This window comes from Lissotriton helveticus, chromosome 8 (assembly GCF_964261635.1).
Source record: "Lissotriton helveticus chromosome 8, aLisHel1.1, whole genome shotgun sequence".
NCBI lineage: Eukaryota > Metazoa > Chordata > Amphibia > Caudata > Salamandridae > Lissotriton > Lissotriton helveticus.
This window is the reverse complement of record NC_136069.1, coordinates 1,720,727,742-1,720,747,407: the sequence shown is the minus strand read 5'-3', so window position 1 is coordinate 1,720,747,407 and position 19,666 is coordinate 1,720,727,742. Positions and strand designations below refer to the sequence as shown.

At 42.8% G+C, this 19,666-nt stretch overlaps 1 pseudogene; it reads right to left on the bottom strand.

Moving 5' to 3' along the window:
* LOC144772180 (lysozyme g-like) overlaps nucleotides 1–19,666 on the bottom strand; it is a 90,895-nt pseudogene that overhangs the window by 21,596 nt on the left and 49,633 nt on the right.

Genomic DNA, 19,666 nt, shown 5'->3' with positions numbered 1-19,666 from the left:
ATGACACGCAACTGGTGGTTACCCTGACTCATCCCTCCTCCTATCCTAGCGATCTCAGAGGTTGCATGGAAGAAGTATGTACCTGGATGAGCCAGTCCTACCTGAAACTGAACGGCGACAAGACAGAGCTAATGGTACTGGGTAACTCCCCACAAAAATCCATTGACTCTTTGTGGCCACCAGCACTAGGCCCAGCACCCCCAGCCAGGAACCCCATCAAGAGCCTAGGAATTTGGCTAGACAACGCATTCACTTTCCGCCACCAGGCAACCAAATTATCTGCCATCTGCATGGGCATTATAAGACTCATCCGTAAAATCCTGCCACTCCTCCCTTTCAAGGCCAGACAGATCATGGTCCAGGGCCTAATCCTCTCCCGGCTGGATTTCGGAAATGCCCTTTATCTAGGAGCCCCCGAATCAACCCTGAAAAAACTCCAGGTGATCCAAAATTGCGCCGCCCGTACTCTCCTGCGCATTCCCCGCCGCCAATCGGTGAAATCTGAACTAAAAGTCCTTCACTGGCTGCCAGTAAAGGACAGAATCAATTTTAAAAGCAAGTGTATAGCCCACCGTGCCTATTGGAGGAAAGGAGCAATCCTGAATCACACCTTGATCACCCCCTACAACCCCAACAGACAGCTGAGGTTGACCCATACCTTTCAAGTCGTCAAACCTAGGTTCAAAAGAGAAAGGAGTGGAGAAAGAATGTTCTCAACAAACGCGTCAAGGCTCTGGAACTCGCTCCCAATCTTTATCCGATCAGAACCTAACATTCTGCACTTCCGAAAAAAACTAAAAACCTTTCTCTTCAGCAGATAAAATCGACCCACCCCACACACCTGTATTTTGCTAAGCGCTAGGACGCCTGCGGGTAGCTATCACGCTCTACAAAAAAACAAATCCAATCCATCCTATATTGAAAGTATTTCAACAACGGTATCTTAAACCTGTAAAGTATGTTATGCTCATTTGCACCTAAAATATATTAACTGTATTTTTTTATACAAAACCCAATTAGTCTCGAGTTCAGTCTCTGAGTGTGTGAATTCATTTGATGATTGAGCGGGTACAATACATGTATTAACACTGTCCTCCGATACTGCCTTACTGCTTGACCACTCTACCACAAATAGATAGTAAGGTTTTATCTAACCTTAACCTCTGCTACACCTTTGGGGACTCTTGGACTCTATACACACTGTATCTCACTTTGCTGAAGCATATATAGAGCCAGTTTCTTACATTGGTGGCAGCGGTGGGATACAAAACTTTGCATTTGTTGGACTACTTGGTTAGCACCTGATCACACTGCAGAACTCGTAAATTGCCTTTAGAGTCTGATTTATCAAATCGGATTTTTTTTCGATATTACTAAAAGTCTTGTTAGGGCCATGGTTAAGTCCCTGTTAGAATTTTAGAAACCAAAAGTCACTTTTAGTCAAGGGTAGAGGGGTTAGAACTTTTTTGTAATAATGTCTCAAAAACAGAACCCAGCTATTAGTGAAAATAATAGTAATGGCATAGAGGAATTGGTTGAGGAACTCAACCTCACCCCTTACCTTCACTTGTCTTTCAAGGAAGTAAGGTCCCTATGCAAAATTTAAAAGATACCAACAGGCCAGCATCCAACCAAACAAAGGCTCCAGGAGCTTTTGGCTGAGTATGCTAAGGCCCACCCCTCTGAAAATGGTGATGACCCATCAGAGGAGGAAGGAGGTGAAGAGGAGGGGGATAGGGTCCCACCTCCCGCACCTCCCAGGGAAGAAATGGTACCAGTACCTTTATTTCCAAGAGTTAATCTCTTGGGACCTAGAGGCCACACAGGTGGGCCAGGTCGGGAGGAAGGCATTGAGAACAGCCTCAATGACAAGGACAGTCTTTTAGCAAGGCTGACCAAAAGGTTAGATCTAGAGAAGAGATTCCTGGCTCTGGAAAAATAGAGAAAGGAGATGGGCTTTGAACCCCTTCAATGGTGGCGGCAATACAAATAAGGATAAAGAGCAATCTTTTGATCCTAACATCCCCAAAGGGATTGTCCCTAAATTTGAGGAGGGTGATGACATCACCAAATGGTTCACAGCCTTTGAGAGGGCTTGTAAAATGAGAAAGGTGAAGAAACCTCTCTAGTGGGCCCTCCTGTGGGAACTGTTCTCTGGTAACTGCAGAGAAAGGCTTCTGACCCTTTCTGGGAAAGATGCAGGGTCCTATGACCTCATGACGAAGACTCTGATTGAAAGATTTAGCCTCACCACTGAACAGTAATGCATTAGATTCAGGGGGGCTCACACAGCCCAGAACCAGTCCTGGATTGATCTGGTGGACTACTCCGTGAAGCCACTGGATGGGTGGTTAACTGGTCACAATGTGCATGATTTTTTGGAATTTACAACTTATTCATGAAGGAACATATTTTAAGTAGTTGCACAAATGAAACATTACATCAGCATTTGGTAGACCTAGGTCAAATTTCTCCCCAAGAATTGGGAAAGAAGTCAGACCACTGCGTCAGGACAAGGGTGACAAAGGGCCCCAAAAACTTGCACAGGGGAGTGGGTCCCAAAACTCTTCCCAAAATGGACCTATGCATAGGGGGAAGAACTTTGATCATCCTGCAAAGGCCTGGTGTAACAACTGTAAGATGTTGGGACACTTAACTGGAGATGCAACTTGTCCTAGCAAGAAGGCCCCTCGTCCTACAGCTACAGCTACAACCCCAGTTACTACTGGTGTAGCCAATCTCCAGGTGGGATCAATAGTGTGCCCAGACCAAATCAGGATGCACACTGAAGCAGTTCTAGTTTCTGAAGGGGAGGTTGAGTTTGCCATTGTAGCTGTGTGGCCACACAACCTGAAAAATTTGCAATATCCCTGGATCAAGGGAACTAGGATATAAGCCCTAGAGGGAACTGAGCCTATGGAGTTAGACCCTTACCAGGTAGGACTCTTGGGCCCAGGGGGACCCTCTAGGGAAGAGCTGCACCAAGGGCAACTGGATTTTCCTACTCTTAAAAGCTAGAGGCAGCAAGCTGTTTCAGAAGCAAACGGAGATGTCAGTGGTACCCACAGAGTCTATTGGGAAGAGGGATTACTGTATACTGAAGCAAGAGACCCCACTCAAGGTGCAACCAGGAGGGTGGTAGTGCCACAGAGGTACAGGGAGTTCCTCCTAACATTGGCTAATGAGATCCCCATTGCTGGACATCTGGGCCAGAACAAAACTTGGGAAAGGTTAGTTAACCATTTCTACTGGCCAAGGAATGCACCAAAAGGTGAAGGAGTTTGTCAGATCCTGCTTTACCTGTCAAGCCAGTGGCAAGACATGTGGCCATTCAAAGGCCCCCCTGATGCTACTACTTGTGGTGTGATGCCCTTTGAACGGAGAGGTTTGGACATTGAGGGTCCACTTGAACCTCCCACAGCCTCAGGGAACATGTGTATACCGGTGGTGGTGGATCATGCCACCAGGTATCCTGAAGCTATACACCTAGGACTACTACAGCTCCTGCCGTAGCCAAGGCCCTCATTGGTGTCTTAACCAGGGTAGGGTTTCCTAAGGAGGTGGTGTCAGAAAGAGGTTCTAACCTCATGTCTGCATACCTGAAACACATGTGGAAGGAATGTAGAGTGCAGTACACGTTTACTACACCCTACCATCCACAAACCAATGGCTTTGTTGAGAGATTCAACAAGACATTGAAAGGCATGATCATGGGACTCTCAGAGAAACTCAAGATGAGATGGGATGTTCTCTCGCCATGTCTGTTCTTCACTTACAGGGAAGAGTCACAGAAGGGAGTAGGTTTTCCCCCTTTGAACTTCTGTTTGGCCATCCTGTGAGGAGACTACTTTGTCTTGTAAAAGAGGGATGGGAGAAGCCTCTCCAAGAACCAAGACAAAGTGGACTATGTACTTGGCCTAATGTCCAGAATGGCTGAGTATATGGAAAAGGCATCCAAAGCTCTTGAGGCCAGATGGGAGCTTCAGAAGCACTGGTATGACTTAAAAACTGCACTTGTTGAGTTTCAACCTGGGCAGAAGGAGTGGGTTTTGGATCCAGTGGTACCAAGAGCAATCCAGGACAGATGGAGTGGCCCTTACCCTATCCTGGAAAAGAAGAGTGAGGTCACCTACTTAGTTGACCTGGGCACTAGCAGCACACCCAAAAGGGTGATCCATGTGAACGCCTTAAGCTCTACAATGACAGCGCTGACATCACCATGCTCATCATGACTGATGAGGAGCAGGAGACAGAGAGTGAATCTATCCTTGACCTCCTCGCATGCAGTCCAAAAGATGGTTCAGTTGATGGAGTTGTCTTTTTATTTTAATTTATTTAAACCATATTTTATTTGTCAAATGCACATAGAGCAGAGCTCTGTAACCCAAAGGCTCCCGTAGCATCAATATACAATATCAAGACTTTGACACTTTTCTCACATTGTAAAAGGAAAAATGAAAGGACTTACAAATAGAACAAAACAAAGGCTTCAGGGACCCAGAGGGGAATCCAATCCCCTCGCGCTCCCATAAGACTTTGCTCTATTTTGTTAGAACATTCTGTCCTCCAGGGCAGAATGTTCTAATAGCCTCATAGCCCTTCGTAGCTGGGCTATACCGGCTATTAAAGTCCCTCTCCCTTGTTAAAGGCCCTCGTCGAACGCTGGAGAGGGCCTTTAATAGCCGGTATAGCCCTCCTCTCTGCCTCTTCTCTTCGGCGGCGCGCCCACATTCAATGTTCTAATGCAATCGATGGCTGTTCCTGTGGGGCGAACGAATGGTCTTAGAACACTTTTGCCTTCTGTAGCACAGAAGAGGCCATGTTTGTCAGCTGTAAACAGTCCAAGTGATACATGTGAAAGACAGGTATTTAAGAGCTCACCTTTTAATTGTTGCTCCTTTGTCCACTTCGGGAACTTCTTCTGGATGGTGTTGATCATATGAACAAGGATCGCAGTGGCTTGTGAGAGGTGTTCTTTGCTGTCCCACTCCCCTCTGGGGGTGTGCCACTCCTTAGCTACCTAATGCAAAGCAAGACAAACATATTCAAGGAGAGCTTGTGTCGTGTTCACGCTTTAAAGATTGCTTTGAGTGTCGATAACCCACAGAGCTGTCCGGTGGTGACTCTCAGTGAAGTGTGTCCGGCTGAGCTGGTTAGCTTGTGAGACTGATGTTTCTTTCATATTTGCTTGTTTTTGCACACGACCCATAGGGAGAAAGGAACTTGCTGAGGGAGTCTTGATGAACCTTGACTTAGACATGAGGAGTCTAATGTGGGTCAAGGGGGGCATATCACATCGGGGTGCCCAGAGCACACGATACATATGTGCCCACTGCTTGCAATGATGGAAGCCTTTGTCTCACACCATGTCATATTACAGGTGTGGATGCATGTGCAAACACGTCATTGCATGCACGCTAATGTCATGGGGTACCCCTTGAACGCGAGGTATGGAGGTCCCAGGACCCCCTCAAGCATGCCAGTGCAGGCAGATGCAGTCAAAGTCTCCATTCCCTTGAAAGTATATCCCTGTACCCTTTGAAAAATAGCCAATAGGTCTCGTCTTTGGGATCTTATAAGTGTTTGGCCACGCAACACCTGATGTTGTTGCACCAAGGATATTGTGCTGGATAACCAAACACTTAGAAGGTCCCAAAGGCGAGACCTATTGGCTATGCCAATGCCGGTTGAAATCGTTATGATAAAGATGATGTTTTCACAGTATTATAAATTAGACCTCTCGCTTGGTCATCGGTTTAACTATAGGAACTACGACTGAATCTGACATCTGGTCACAGAGCCTACTTAAGCCCATTTAGCAGTTCCTTCTTACCCGTAAATCACTCTGAGGTCATTTTGCACATTTAAATCTGATGGATCTTTTCGTGTCAACTAAATAAACGGTTGCAAATAAAAAGTAAACACAAGTCTCAAGCACAACAGCTAGGACAAATCTTTCAACAAATAATACAGATTATCAGTAAAGATATCAAGCATTCCTTAGTTGCCAGCAAAAAATGACTTGTAGTTTTGTTACTTCTACAACCGAGAAAGGAAACCAAACTCCTCCCCATGTCAAAGGCATCATGCACCAGGCAACTGAAGGGTCTCCAAGAGGCCAAAGTAAAACTGGGCCTGGCCCAACAGGGACATCTCTGGCAGTTGTAACAAGATCAAGCCCAGTAAACTCCCAGGTGTAAATATTGATGCATTGACTTAGTGTTGTTGCAGGTCCCACCAAAAGAGATAACAGTGATTCTCTGATTAAAATAGTCTTCAAATAAACTAGCCCCACCTAAATTCATGGAATACTGAGGAGCTTATTTATATATTTATAAAAATCCCAATGGAGAAAAAATTAGAAAAAAAGTTAAAAGCGCAACTGACCATTGAAAATATCCACGCATGCGTAATGTACACCCGCTACATTTTAAAAGAAGCGCGGCCCGTCATGACGGAAGATGTGCACATGGGGACTGGCTTTACTGGCGGCGAGAACAAACAGTCCCCAGTGTATTATGTCGCCAGTAAAGCATCCATTACCCACGTGCACATCTTTTCTCTTGTTTGTCTCCCCGCGTGCACGCTGGAATCGTATCGATTCCAAAAGTCCTCTGCTTTTCCCCAGGCCGAGACCTAATGAGGCAGATGCAGCTGGTGGTGAAACATGGAGCCCAGTGTCAAGCCGCGCACTCATTGACGCGCTGTCCCTATCAGAGGGCTAAAAGGGTCAAAGGTGAAGCTTGCACTGCTAAATTGCATAATAAGCAGCAGCACCTCAGTCTGGCACACCCACATACGTGTGTGCGGTGGCACAGCATGGAGGGGGCATTGTGCCCGAGAACTAGTAAGGCTCCAGCAGTGGAGAATCGTGCCTTGTCTAGGATAACCTCTGACCGAGTACATGTTTCTCATTTAGAATGATCCCCTTGAAATGCGTAAGATATGACAATCTTTGAAAGCAGCCGGGCTTGGGCCTAGATAGACTATTGTAGTGTCGCTGAATGACAATCTTTGAACGCAGCCTGGCTTGGGCCTAGATAGACTATTGTAGTGTTGCTGAATGACAATCTTTGAACGCAGCCTGGCTTGGGCCTAGATAGACTATTGTAGTGTCGCTGAATGACAATCTTTGAACGCAGGCCTGGCTTGGGCCTAGATAGATTATTGTAGTGTCGCTGAATGACAATCTTTGAACGCAGGCCTGGCTTAGGCCTGGATAGACTATTGCAATGTCGCTGAATGACAATCTTTGAACGCAGCCTGGCTTGGGCCTAGATAGACTATTGTAGTGTCGCAGATATGACAATCTTTGAAAGCAGCCTGGCTTGGGCCTAGATAGACTATTGTAGTGTCGCTGAATGACAATCTTTGAACGCAGACCTGGCTTGGACGTAGAGAGACTATTGTACTGTCGCTGAATGACAATCTTTGAACGCAGGCCTGGCTTGGGCCTAGATAGACTATTGTAGTGTCGCAGATTTGACAATCTTTGAAAGCAAACCTGGCCTGGGCCTAGATAGACTATTGTAGTGTCGCTGAATGACAATCTTTGAACGCAGACCTGGCTTGGACCTAGATAGACTATTGCAATGTCGCTGAATGACAATCTTTGAACGCAGGCATGGCTTAGGCCTGGATAGACTATTGCAATGTCGCTGAATGACAATCTTTGAACGCAGCCTGGCTTGGGCCTTGATAGACTATTGTAGTGTCGCGGAATGACAATCTTTGAACGCAAGCCTGGCTTGGACCTAGATAGACTATTGCAATGTCGCTGAATGACAATCTTTGAACGCAGGCCTGGGTTGGGCCTAGATAGACTATTGTAGTGTCGCTGAATGACAATCGTTGAACACAGGCATGGCTTGGGTCTAGATAGACTATTGTACTGTCGCTGAATGACAATCTTTGAACGCAGGCCTGGCTTGGGCCTAGATAGACTATTGTAGTGTCGCTGAATGACAATCTTTGAAAGCAGACCTGGCTTAGGCCTAGATAATCTATTGTAGTGTCACTGAATGACAATCTTTGAACGCAGGCATGGCTTGGGCCTAGATAGACTATTGTAGTGTCGCTGAATGACAATCTTTGAACGCAAGCCTGGCTTGGACCTAGATAGACTATTGTAGTGTCGCTGGATGACAATCTTTGAACGCAAGCCTGGCTTGGACCTAGATAGACTATTGCAATGTCGCTGAATGACAATCTTTGAACGCATGCCTGGCTTGGGCCTAGATAGACTATTGTAGTGTCACTGGATGACAATCTTTGAACGCAAGCCTGGCTTGGACCTAGATAGACTATTGTAGTGTCGCTGAATGACAATCTTTGAACGCAAGCCTGGCTTGGACCTAGATAGACTATTGCAATGTCGCTGAATGACAATCTTTGAACGCAGGCCTGGCTTGGGCCTAGATAGACTATTGTAGTGTCGCTGAATGACAATCTTTGAACGCAGGCATGGCTTGGGTCTAGATAGACTATTGTAGTGTCGCGGAATGACAATCTTTGAACGCAGGCCTGGCTTGGGCCTAGATAGACTATTGTAGTGTCGCAGAATGACAATCTTTAAACGCAGGCCTGGCTTGGGCCTAGATAGACTATTGCAATGTCGCTGAATGACAATCTTTGGACGCAGGCATGGCTAGGGCCTACATAGACTATTGCAATGTAGCTGAATGACAATCTTTGAACGCAGGCCTGGCTTTGATCTAGATAGACTATTGTAGTGTCGCTGAATGACAATCTTTGAACGCAGGCCTGGCTTGGGCCTAGATAGACTATTGTAGTGTCGCTGAATGACAATCTTTGAACGCAGGCCTGGCTTGGGTGTTGATAGACTATTGTAGTGCCGCTGAATGACAATCTTTGAACGCAGGCCTGGCTTGGACCTGGATAGACTATTACAATGTCGCTGAATGACAATCTTTGAACGCAGTCCTGGCTTGGGCCTTGATAGACTATTGTAGTGTCTCTGAATGACAATCTTTGAACGCAGGCCTGGCTTGGGCCTTGATAGACTATTGTAGTGTCGCTGAATGACAATCTTTGAACGCAAGCCTGGCTTGGGCCTAGATAGACTATTGTAGTGTCTCTGAATGACAATCTTTGAACGCAGGCTTGGCTTGGGCCTTGATAGACTATTGTAGTGTCGCTGAATGAAAATCTTTGAACGCAGGCCTGGCTTGGGCCTAGATAGACTATTGTAGTGTCGTTGAATGACAATCTTTGAACGCAGGCCTGGCTTGGGCCTAGATAGACTATTGTAGTGTCGCAGATATGACAATCTTTGAAAGCAGACCTGGCCTGGGCCTAGATAGACTATTGTAGTGTCGCTGAATGACAATCTTTGAACGCAGACCTGGCTTGGGCCTAGATAGACTATTGTAGTGTCGCTGAATGACAATCTTTGAACGCAAGCCTGGCTTGGACCTAGATAGACTATTGTAGTGTCGCTGAATGACAATCTTTGAAAGCAGACCTGGCTTGGGCCTAGATAGACTATTGTAGTGTCGCTGAATGACAATCTTTGAATGTAGGCCTGGCTTGGGCCTGGATAGACTATTGTAGTGTCACAGATATGACAATCTTTGAAAGCAGACCTGGCCTGGGCCTAGATAGACTATTGTAGTGTCGCTGAATGACAATCTTTGAACGCAGACCTGGCTTGGGCCTAGATAGACTATTGTAGTGTCGTTGAATGACAATCTTTGAACGCAAGCCTGGCTTGGGCCTAGATAGACTATTGTAGTGTAGTTGAATGACAATCTTTGAACGCAAGCCTGGCTTGGGCCTAGATTGTTGAGGAGTCCTGCGAGACTCTTCTGACGTTTCCTCTCAAGCTGCAAACTCCCAACTCCCTCAAGGATCAACCAACACAATCAGGACTTTGACACTGACTGAATTGACTTCTCCCCCAGGGAAAGGGGAAGTGGACAGAGAGACGCACAACAAATTATACAAAATTAAATCTTCGGTTGTGTCTCTCTTTAGGAAGTGCTCCAGGCCGAGGACCTTCTGTTAGGTAATTCTGCGCTGTCTTCACGCAATACTACGATGCAATATGAACAATATGAACAACAGTTACCTTGCTGACAACTTCTTAACTAACCTTAACAATTAATTAAACATAGTGCTTACTGACCATAAATCCGTCTGACCCTTGTTCGCACTTTACTGAAGTTTTAACTCTGGTTCTGAGTTTCGACACCTTTGAGTAAACACAACATGTCAAAATAGCTTGGCACTTTAACTGAGAAAACAGACCAGTTTAATTAGTGTGGTTAGTTTTAACAGAACTCTAAAAACTCATGCAAGATCATACCTGAGTCTTTAAAATAATTCTTCTGTAAAGAGACTCTGCAATTGGGAGACAGGAAAATACAGCCTATTCAAATTCACTCTATCACTAAAGATTATTATTCCAATCTAAACTTGTAAATATGTTAACCTTTTCTTACATCACTCAGAAAATAAGTCAACATTACACAGAATTGTCCATATAGGTTCAGAATGCCTATTTTACACTATTGTATTTACAAAGGCTTATTTATTTCATCCTGTTCGCTTTTAAGCGCTTAACTCTTCTCTGAGATTGGCTCTTTTCAATTGTAGTCATAAATCCCTTTTAAATCCTGGCTTAAGGATCTCTTCATGTAGCTAGCGCTAAGTCTGTGAACGAAGTTCCAGTTCAATATTTAGAGTAAATTTGCCTTTGTCAAGGCTTGTTTTTAGATCAGCTCTCCTAGACGCGTTATGCCTCTTAAGCGTCTTGAGAACTTCAAAGTTAATCACCTTTGCCACTTCCAATGTCAAGTTAAATTATTTGTGGCTCATTAAAAGAAAAAGAAACCTCTTACTGTTCTTTTCCACATTAATCTGAAACGTGGAACAGGAGACTCGATCTGACAACCGGAGGAGGAGAGCAGCGGGGAAACAAGCCTTCCGGCTGCCGCAGAGAAATGCCGGAAACCTGTCACGTCGTCTTCCAGCATAAATCTAAGACGCTGACTGCCAGGGCTTCCGGAGTCACGGGGAAATGATTGAATTAAGGAAATGAATAACGGGGCTCTGGCTGAACAAGCGGGTTAACAGGATATCAGGACCTAGGAAATTCCTACGTAGGGGCAGAAGCTCTCGCTAAGAACAACGAGAGACGAAGCATTTGACAGTTGGCTGAAGCTAGTATTTATAGCTTCAGCCACGAGACCTGCGCGAGGCTCTTACTTCATGACACCAAGCGCGAGGGAGCCCCGAGCCTGTCTCTCATGAGCGCACAATCTACGTAACTGCACCAAATAACAAACAAGCATTGCTAAAGGCAATTGCTACTGATTATATTACTAAACAGAATTTTAATTGAACTTAACATTAAAGTAAAACTCTAAATGAAATCACAAAACTAAATTAACCCTTTTGATTCACTATATATACACTGAATCCATTCTCAAGTCAAGTCAAATGTATGTTTATTATGACCGTAGTCTTTAAACAAAGCAGTGAGCATAACGCAATAGGGCTATCTAAAATGAATATTTGATATATATATATTTTTTTAAAATATTGTTCTTTAAAAAGCAATTCTACATTTCATTTTCAAAAGTACAATGTCCGAACTATAAAATACTAACAACCATAAAAAATTGCAAATACCTTAAAACTTGTTTATAAAAATTAAAACCTATTCGCTTTCCTACCACCATAACAGTTTCAATGGTTAAAATTCATACAGTACTACATTTTTCCTTGGTTCTCAGTGCGTTTAGGGCCACCTTTAAAAATTTCCCAAGGGCGATTACAATATCAATGAAGGGTATTTCTGTTAGAAGGCTGGCTGCCTGCAACCTTGTTTTTATTCCATATTTTAGGAAGACCGGGCGCAGCCATAGTTTTCTCTGCTCAAGGAGAAACAGACAGTCCAACAGAATATGCGACCAGTCTCCCTTGGTTCCCAGCTTACACCTGCAGCGACCTTCTTGATCTAACAATTTTGATTTGGGCTCTTTATTTATTATCCACGGGTTAATCCCAACTCGACACCTCAGGATCTCTTGCCTGAGCCCGCGGTTAGGTAATCTATCAAGGTAGGGGAACCAATTTTCGTTGGGCCAAGCATTTATCATATGCGCCACTGATTTTTTCTTTGTCAGATAGCCTATGTCAATCGATTTAGAAACTTCCTTCCCCCTTTGCTTCAGCTCCCCTTTGGTATTTAGGACCTGAAGCGTTTCCTGGACCCAATCTAACTCTAATGAGTTACAAATTCCTTTCAGTTTATCCCTGCAGTCCTTTGCCCATTTTAGCTCGCTTCTCAGTATTTCATTGCGACACCAATGTGCTACTTTTTGGCTTTCGGGGTCTTCCAATCTCTTCCAGAATCTAATCACAGCCATCTGGGATTGTATTTTCCACAAATTTGTGCCTATTTCTATCCTGATGGCTTGTATCATCGAAGATTGAGGAAGGGATAGGAGCCTTTTTAAGCAATTCCCCTCTATCAGGTCCCAGGATCCCTTACCGCTCAAATAAAGGATCTCGACGCCATACAAAACTTGAGAAGGAATCATTGCTTCGAAAGCTCTCAGCATAGGTCGGTGAGACATCTCTCCATAGACCCCATTAAACCTTTTTAGGCCACATATGGATGAGAGTGCCTTTGCTTTTTGGGTATCCAGGTGGGAGTTCCAATTTAGAGCCCTATCGAACCATAAGCCCAAATATCGATATTCATTAACTGTCTCCAGTTTAAGATCACCAATATACCAAATATATTTACTTTTCTTTTTCCCGAAGCTTAGGGTTTTCAATTGTAGTCATAAATCCCTTTTAAATCCTGGCTTAAGGATCTCTTCATGTAGCTAGCGCTAAGTCTGTGAACGAAGTTCCAGTTCAATATTTAGAGTAAATTTGCCTTTGTCAAGGCTTGTTTTTAGATCAGCTCTCCTAGACGTGTTATGCCTCGTAAGCGTCTTGAGAACTTCAAAGTTAATCACCTTTGCCACTTCCAATGTCAAGTTAAATTATTTGTGGCTCATTAAAAGAAAAAGAAACCTCTTACTGTTCTTTTCCACATTAATCTGAAACGTGGAACAGGAGACTCGATCTGACAACCGGAGGAGGAGAGCAGCGGGGAAACAAGCCTCCCGGCTGCCGCAGAGAAATGCCGGAAACCTGTCACGTCGTCTTCCAGCATAAATCTAAGACGCTGACTGCCAGGGCTTCCGGAGTCACGGGGAAATGATTGAATTAAGGAAATGAATAACGGGGCTCTGGCTGAACAAGCGGGTTAACAGGATATCAGGACCTAGGAAATTCCTACGTAGGGGCAGAAGCTCTCGCTAAGAACAACGAGAGACGAAGCATTTGACAGTTGGCTGAAGCTAGTATTTATAGCTTCAGCCACGAGACCTGCGCGAGGCTCTTACTTCATGACACCAAGCGCGAGGGAGCCCCGAGCCTGTCTCTCATGAGCGCACAATCTACGTAACTGCACCAAATAACAAACAAGCATTGCTAAAGGCAATTGCTACTGATTATATTACTAAACAGAATTTTAATTGAACTTAACATTAAAGTAAAACTCTAAATGAAATCACAAAACTAAATTAACCCTTTTGATTCACTATATATACACTGAATCCATTCTCAAGTCAAGTCAAATGTATGTTTATTATGACCGTAGTCTTTAAACAAAGCAGTGAGCATAACGCAATAGGGCTATCTAAAATGAATATTTGATATATATATATTTTTTTAAAATATTGTTCTTTAAAAAGCAATTCTACATTTCATTTTCAAAAGTACAATGTCCGAACTATAAAATACTAACAACCATAAAAAATTGCAAATACCTTAAAACTTGTTTATAAAAATTAAAACCTATTCGCTTTCCTACCACCATAACAGTTTCAATGGTTAAAATTCATACAGTACTACATTTTTCCTTGGTTCTCAGTGCGTTTAGGGCCACCTTTAAAAATTTCCCAAGGGCGATTACAATATCAATGAAGGGTATTTCTGTTAGAAGGCTGGCTGCCTGCAACCTTGTTTTTATTCCATATTTTAGGAAGACCGGGCGCAGCCATAGTTTTCTCTGCTCAAGGAGAAACAGACAGTCCAACAGAATATGCGACCAGTCTCCCTTGGTTCCCAGCTTACACCTGCAGCGACCTTCTTGATCTAACAATTTTGATTTGGGCTCTTTATTTATTATCCACGGGTTAATCCCAACTCGACACCTCAGGATCTCTTGCCTGAGCCCGCGGTTAGGTAATCTATCAAGGTAGGGGAACCAATTTTCGTTGGGCCAAGCATTTATCATATGCGCCACTGATTTTTTCTTTGTCAGATAGCCTATGTCAATCGATTTAGAAACTTCCTTCCCCCTTTGCTTCAGCTCCCCTTTGGTATTTAGGACCTGAAGCGTTTCCTGGACCCAATCTAACTCTAATGAGTTACAAATTCCTTTCAGTTTATCCCTGCAGTCCTTTGCCCATTTTAGCTCGCTTCTCAGTATTTCATTGCGACACCAATGTGCTACTTTTTGGCTTTCGGGGTCTTCCAATCTCTTCCAGAATCTAATCACAGCCATCTGGGATTGTATTTTCCACGAATTTGTGCCTATTTCTATCCTGATGGCTTGTATCATCGAAGATTGAGGAAGGGATAGGAGCCTTTTTAAGCAATTCCCCTCTATCAGGTCCCAGGATCCCTTACCGCTCAAATAAAGGATCTCGACGCCATACAAAACTTGAGAAGGAATCATTGCTTCGAAAGCTCTCAGCATAGGTCGGTGAGACATCTCTCCATAGACCCCATTAAACCTTTTTAGGCCACATATGGATGAGAGTGCCTTTGCTTTTTGGGTATCCAGGTGGGAGTTCCAATTTAGAGCCCTATCGAACCATAAGCCCAAATATCGATATTCATTAACTGTCTCCAGTTTAAGATCACCAATATACCAAATAAATTTACTTTTCTTTTTCCCGAAGCTTAGGGTTTTCAATTGTAGTCATAAATCCCTTTTAAATCCTGGCTTAAGGATCTCTTCATGTAGCTAGCGCTAAGTCTGTGAACGAAGTTCCAGTTCAATATTTAGAGTAAATTTGCCTTTGTCAAGGCTTGTTTTTAGATCAGCTCTCCTAGACGCGTTATGCCTCTTAAGCGTCTTGAGAACTTCAAAGTTAATCACCTTTGCCACTTCCAATGTCAAGTTAAATTATTTGTGGCTCATTAAAAGAAAAAGAAACCTCTTACTGTTCTTTTCCACATTAATCTGAAACGTGGAACAGGAGACTCGATCTGACAACCGGAGGAGGAGAGCAGCGGGGAAACAAGCCTCCCGGCTGGCGCAGAGAAATGCCGGAAACCTGTCACGTCGTCTTCCAGCATAAATCTAAGACGCTGACTGCCAGGGCTTCCGGAGTCACGGGGAAATGATTGAATTAAGGAAATGAATAACGGGGCTCTGGCTGAACAAGCGGGTTAACAGGATATCAGGACCTAGGAAATTCCTACGTAGGGGCAGAAGCTCTCGCTAAGAACAACGAGAGACGAAGCATTTGACAGTTGGCTGAAGCTAGTATTTATAGCTTCAGCCACGAGACCTGCGCGAGGCTCTTACTTCATGACACCAAGCGCGAGGGAGCCCCGAGCCTGTCTCTCATGAGCGCACAATCTACGTAACTGCACCAAATAACAAACAAGCATTGCTAAAGGCAATTGCTACTGATTATATTACTAAACAGAATTTTAATTGAACTTAACATTAAAGTAAAACTCTAAATGAAATCACAAAACTAAATTAACCCTTTTGATTCACTATATATACACTGAATCCATTCTGGGTCGGAATCTATTTAAGACGACCTGTAACACCCCTAACAGTTCCTCCCCCCAAAGGTCGTCTTACAGGTCTAGGTTTATCAGGATACAGAGCATGAAAAGATCTAACAAGTCTAGGAGCATGAACATTTTTCTCAGGTTCCCAAGATCGCTCAGAAGGATCATAACCCTTCCAGTCAACCAAATAAAACAAAGCACCCCGAATCCTTTTGGAATCTAAAATGGATTTAACCTCGTACTCAACATGGTCACCGACAATTACTGGCGGTGGTGGATTATCAGCACGAGTAGAAGGTTCAAAAGGTTTCAACAGAGAAACATGAAAAACAGGGTGAATAGCATATTCCTCAGGTAAAACTAATTTCACAGATACAGGGTTCAAAACTTTCTTAACTTCAAAAGGCCCAATATATCTAGGCTTCAACTTCCTGGGACCCTCCAACTGAATGTTTCTAGTGGATAACCATACCAACTGACCTTCCTTATACAAAGGAGCAGCTTTACGATGGGAATCAGCAGTCTTTTTCATAGATAACTTACTTTTGACCCATTGTTTTCTAGCCTTATCTTGGATATCCAACAGATGAGTCAACCTATCAGTAACTGCTGGCATAGACAATTGTTCATCAGGTAAGAGTATAGGAATAGATCTTGGATGTTGACCAGTGAGAAAATAAAAAGGAGAACAACCCAAAGCTGAATGAGTGGTGTTATTATAGGAAAATTCAGCCCACGGTAACATTTCATCCCAAGGGTGAGAGGAGGTAGTTAACAAACATCTTAAACCCTGTTCAACATGCTGATTCAATCTCTCCGTCTGACCATCCGTCTGTGGGTGAAAAGAAGAAGACAGAGCCAACTCAATTCCCAAAAGTTTGCTAAGTTGTGACCAGAATTTAGAAATGAACTGAGGGCCCCTATCCGAAATAATCTTTGAGGGCAGACCATGAAGTTTCACAATATTAGATAAAAATACAGCACTGAATTCAGTTGCCGAGGGAATCTTATGTAATGGAATAAAATGTCCCATTTTGGATAACAGATCCACCACCACAAGGACTGTAGTAAAACCATTAGACTTAGGGAGATCAGTAATAAAATCTAAACTGATTGTATGCCAAGGGTGAGGAGGAATAGTCATAGGACGAAGTAAACCCATTGGAACCTCATGTAAAGCCTTTTGACGAGAACAAACTGGACAGGCTTTCACGAATTGTTGAATAATAGAAATCATTCTTTCCCACCAAAAATGACGTTGACACAAATCCAGGGTTTTGTTAATACCAGGATGTGCAGCAATCGCCAAATCATGATTCCATTGCATGACCTTATCCTGTAAATCTCTTGTGGGAATAAACAATTTATCATTGTGATAGAAAAACCCATCTCTAATGGAATTACCTTTTTTTAATAACCATTCATGAACATCAAAGTTCTTTAATTCCTTTTTTACGGAATCCAAGAAACTTTCTGAATGGATTTCAGCAGCAATTTTTTCTAAAGGCAAAATGCTGGGAGGATCCTTCATAGAATTTAAATCCTTTTCACAAACTAAACGTGAAAGTGTATCAGATAACAGCTGCTTCTTCCCTGGTCGATACATAATCAAAAAATCAAATTCGCTAAAAAATTGCAACCACCTCATTTGTCTAGGAGTAAAAGCCTTAACAGTGGAATAAAATTGCAAATTTTTATGGTCAGAATAAACAGTAATAGTGTGTTTAGCCCCCAAAAGATGATGCCTCCATTCTTGAAACACATCTTTAATGGCTAACAATTCTCGTTCTGCAATCGTATAATTCTGCTCAGCCAAAAGTAATTTCCTGGAGAAAAAGGCGATTGGATGAAAGTGACCAGTATTTGAATCCTTTTGAAGCAACACACCACCAATAGCAGTCTGTGAAGCATTGCTTCCACAAAGAAAGGCCTATTAGGATCAGGATGAACCAAAATGGGAGCCGAGGTAAAAGCCTTCTTCAACAATGAAAATGCCTGGTCAGCCTCCTCAGTCCAAGAGAAGACTTTCCCTTTTTTCAATAACTGGGTAATAGGAGTAACAATTTCTGAAAATTTAGAAATGAAACGCCTATAAAAATTAGCAAATCCTAAAATTCTCTGCGTGTCTTTAATTGAAGCAGGAATTGGCCAAGTTAAAATTGCCTCAACTTTCTTAGAATCCATATGAATTCCCTCTGGTGACAAACAATAGCCAAGAAATTCAACTTGAGAAGCATGGAAAACACATTTTTCCAATTTAGCATACAGAGAATGATCTCTCAATCTCTGTAATACCAACTGAACATGCTGTACATGCTCTTCCATACTTTTAGAATAAATTAAGATGTCATCTATATAAACAATACAACAGACATCCAATAAATCATGCAGGACCTCATTAATAAAATATTGAAAAGCCGCTGGAGCGTTGCAAAGACCAAAAGGCATAACCGTATACTCAAAAAGACCAAATTTCGTACGAAAAGCGGTCTTCCACTCATCGCCTTCTTTGACTCTAATCAAATGATATGCTCCTCTAAGATCCAGTTTGGTGTAGACAGACACTAGAACCTTTAATTTGATTAAGAAGCACAGGAATCAAAGGCAATGGGTACCTATTCTTAATGGTTGCTTTATTTACCGCTCTGTAATCAATACAAGCCCTTAAATCACCAGACTTCTTCGCAACGAAGAAAAGAGGAGACGAAACAGGAGAAGTAGAATGTCGAATAAAACCTAATTCTAAAAGCTCATCCAAATAGCTTCTTAAATAAACATTTTCAGGTTCAGTTAAGGCGTAAATTCTACTACATGGCAGAATAGCACCCGGAACTAAATCAATTCTGCAATCAAAAATTCTGTGCGGTGGTAATTTGGTTGCTTCAACAGGATCAAAAACCTTAAAAAAACTCCTATACTCTACTGGAAGTTTATTATCTTCAGCAGTTAAAGCAGCACAAAAAAGGGGCATCACAGGATCCTTGGTCTCTTGATAACAATGTAACTTACAAAAGGAAGACTCTAAGGTAACTGTCCTTTTAATCCAATCAATATTGGGATTATGTAATTCCAACCAAGGAATGCCTAGGATGACACCAAAACTTGGTGCATCAATAAGATCAAAAACCACTTTCTCAGTATGCCCATTATCTGCTACCAAAGTTAATGGTTCGGTGTTAAATTGAATCATACCAGAAGACAAAACTGAACCATCAACTGCTCTCACAGACTCAGGTTCTTCCTTAGTAACAAATTTCAGATTCAATTTTTGGGCAAAACCAATATCGAAAAAATTCCCAGTAGCCCCAGAATCCAAAAGTACAGGAATGCTATGTCTTTGAAGAGTAGTTAAGATAAAGACCATTCGAATAGTAAAATGTTTGGGAATTTGTGTAGTTACATTGGTGACAAATTTAGAGATCTTAGAAGAAATTTTGCTCGAGGAAACGATCTCCGCTTTCCTCGAGTATTTCAGTTTTCCGACGGCTTAATAGGAAGAGTTTCAACAACTAGAACTTTCTTTTTAGCGGGCTTCACAGAACAATCCTTGGCAAAATGCCCAGGTTTGCCACAGTATAAACATAAATTGCCCTTACGCCTCCGTTCTTTTTCTTCAGGAGTTAAAGGCCCTTTGAACCCACCCGGTAAAACAGGTTCAACAAAAACATTCTTAACTTCAGACTCTTTTTTCTCAACTTTAACTAGAGGACTTCTAAAATCACTCCTATTTTTTTCATTTCTACGTTCACCCAATCTGTGATCAAGTCTAACCACTAGATCCTGAAATTCCTTAAACCCATCAGGTAAATTCACTATGTGCGCA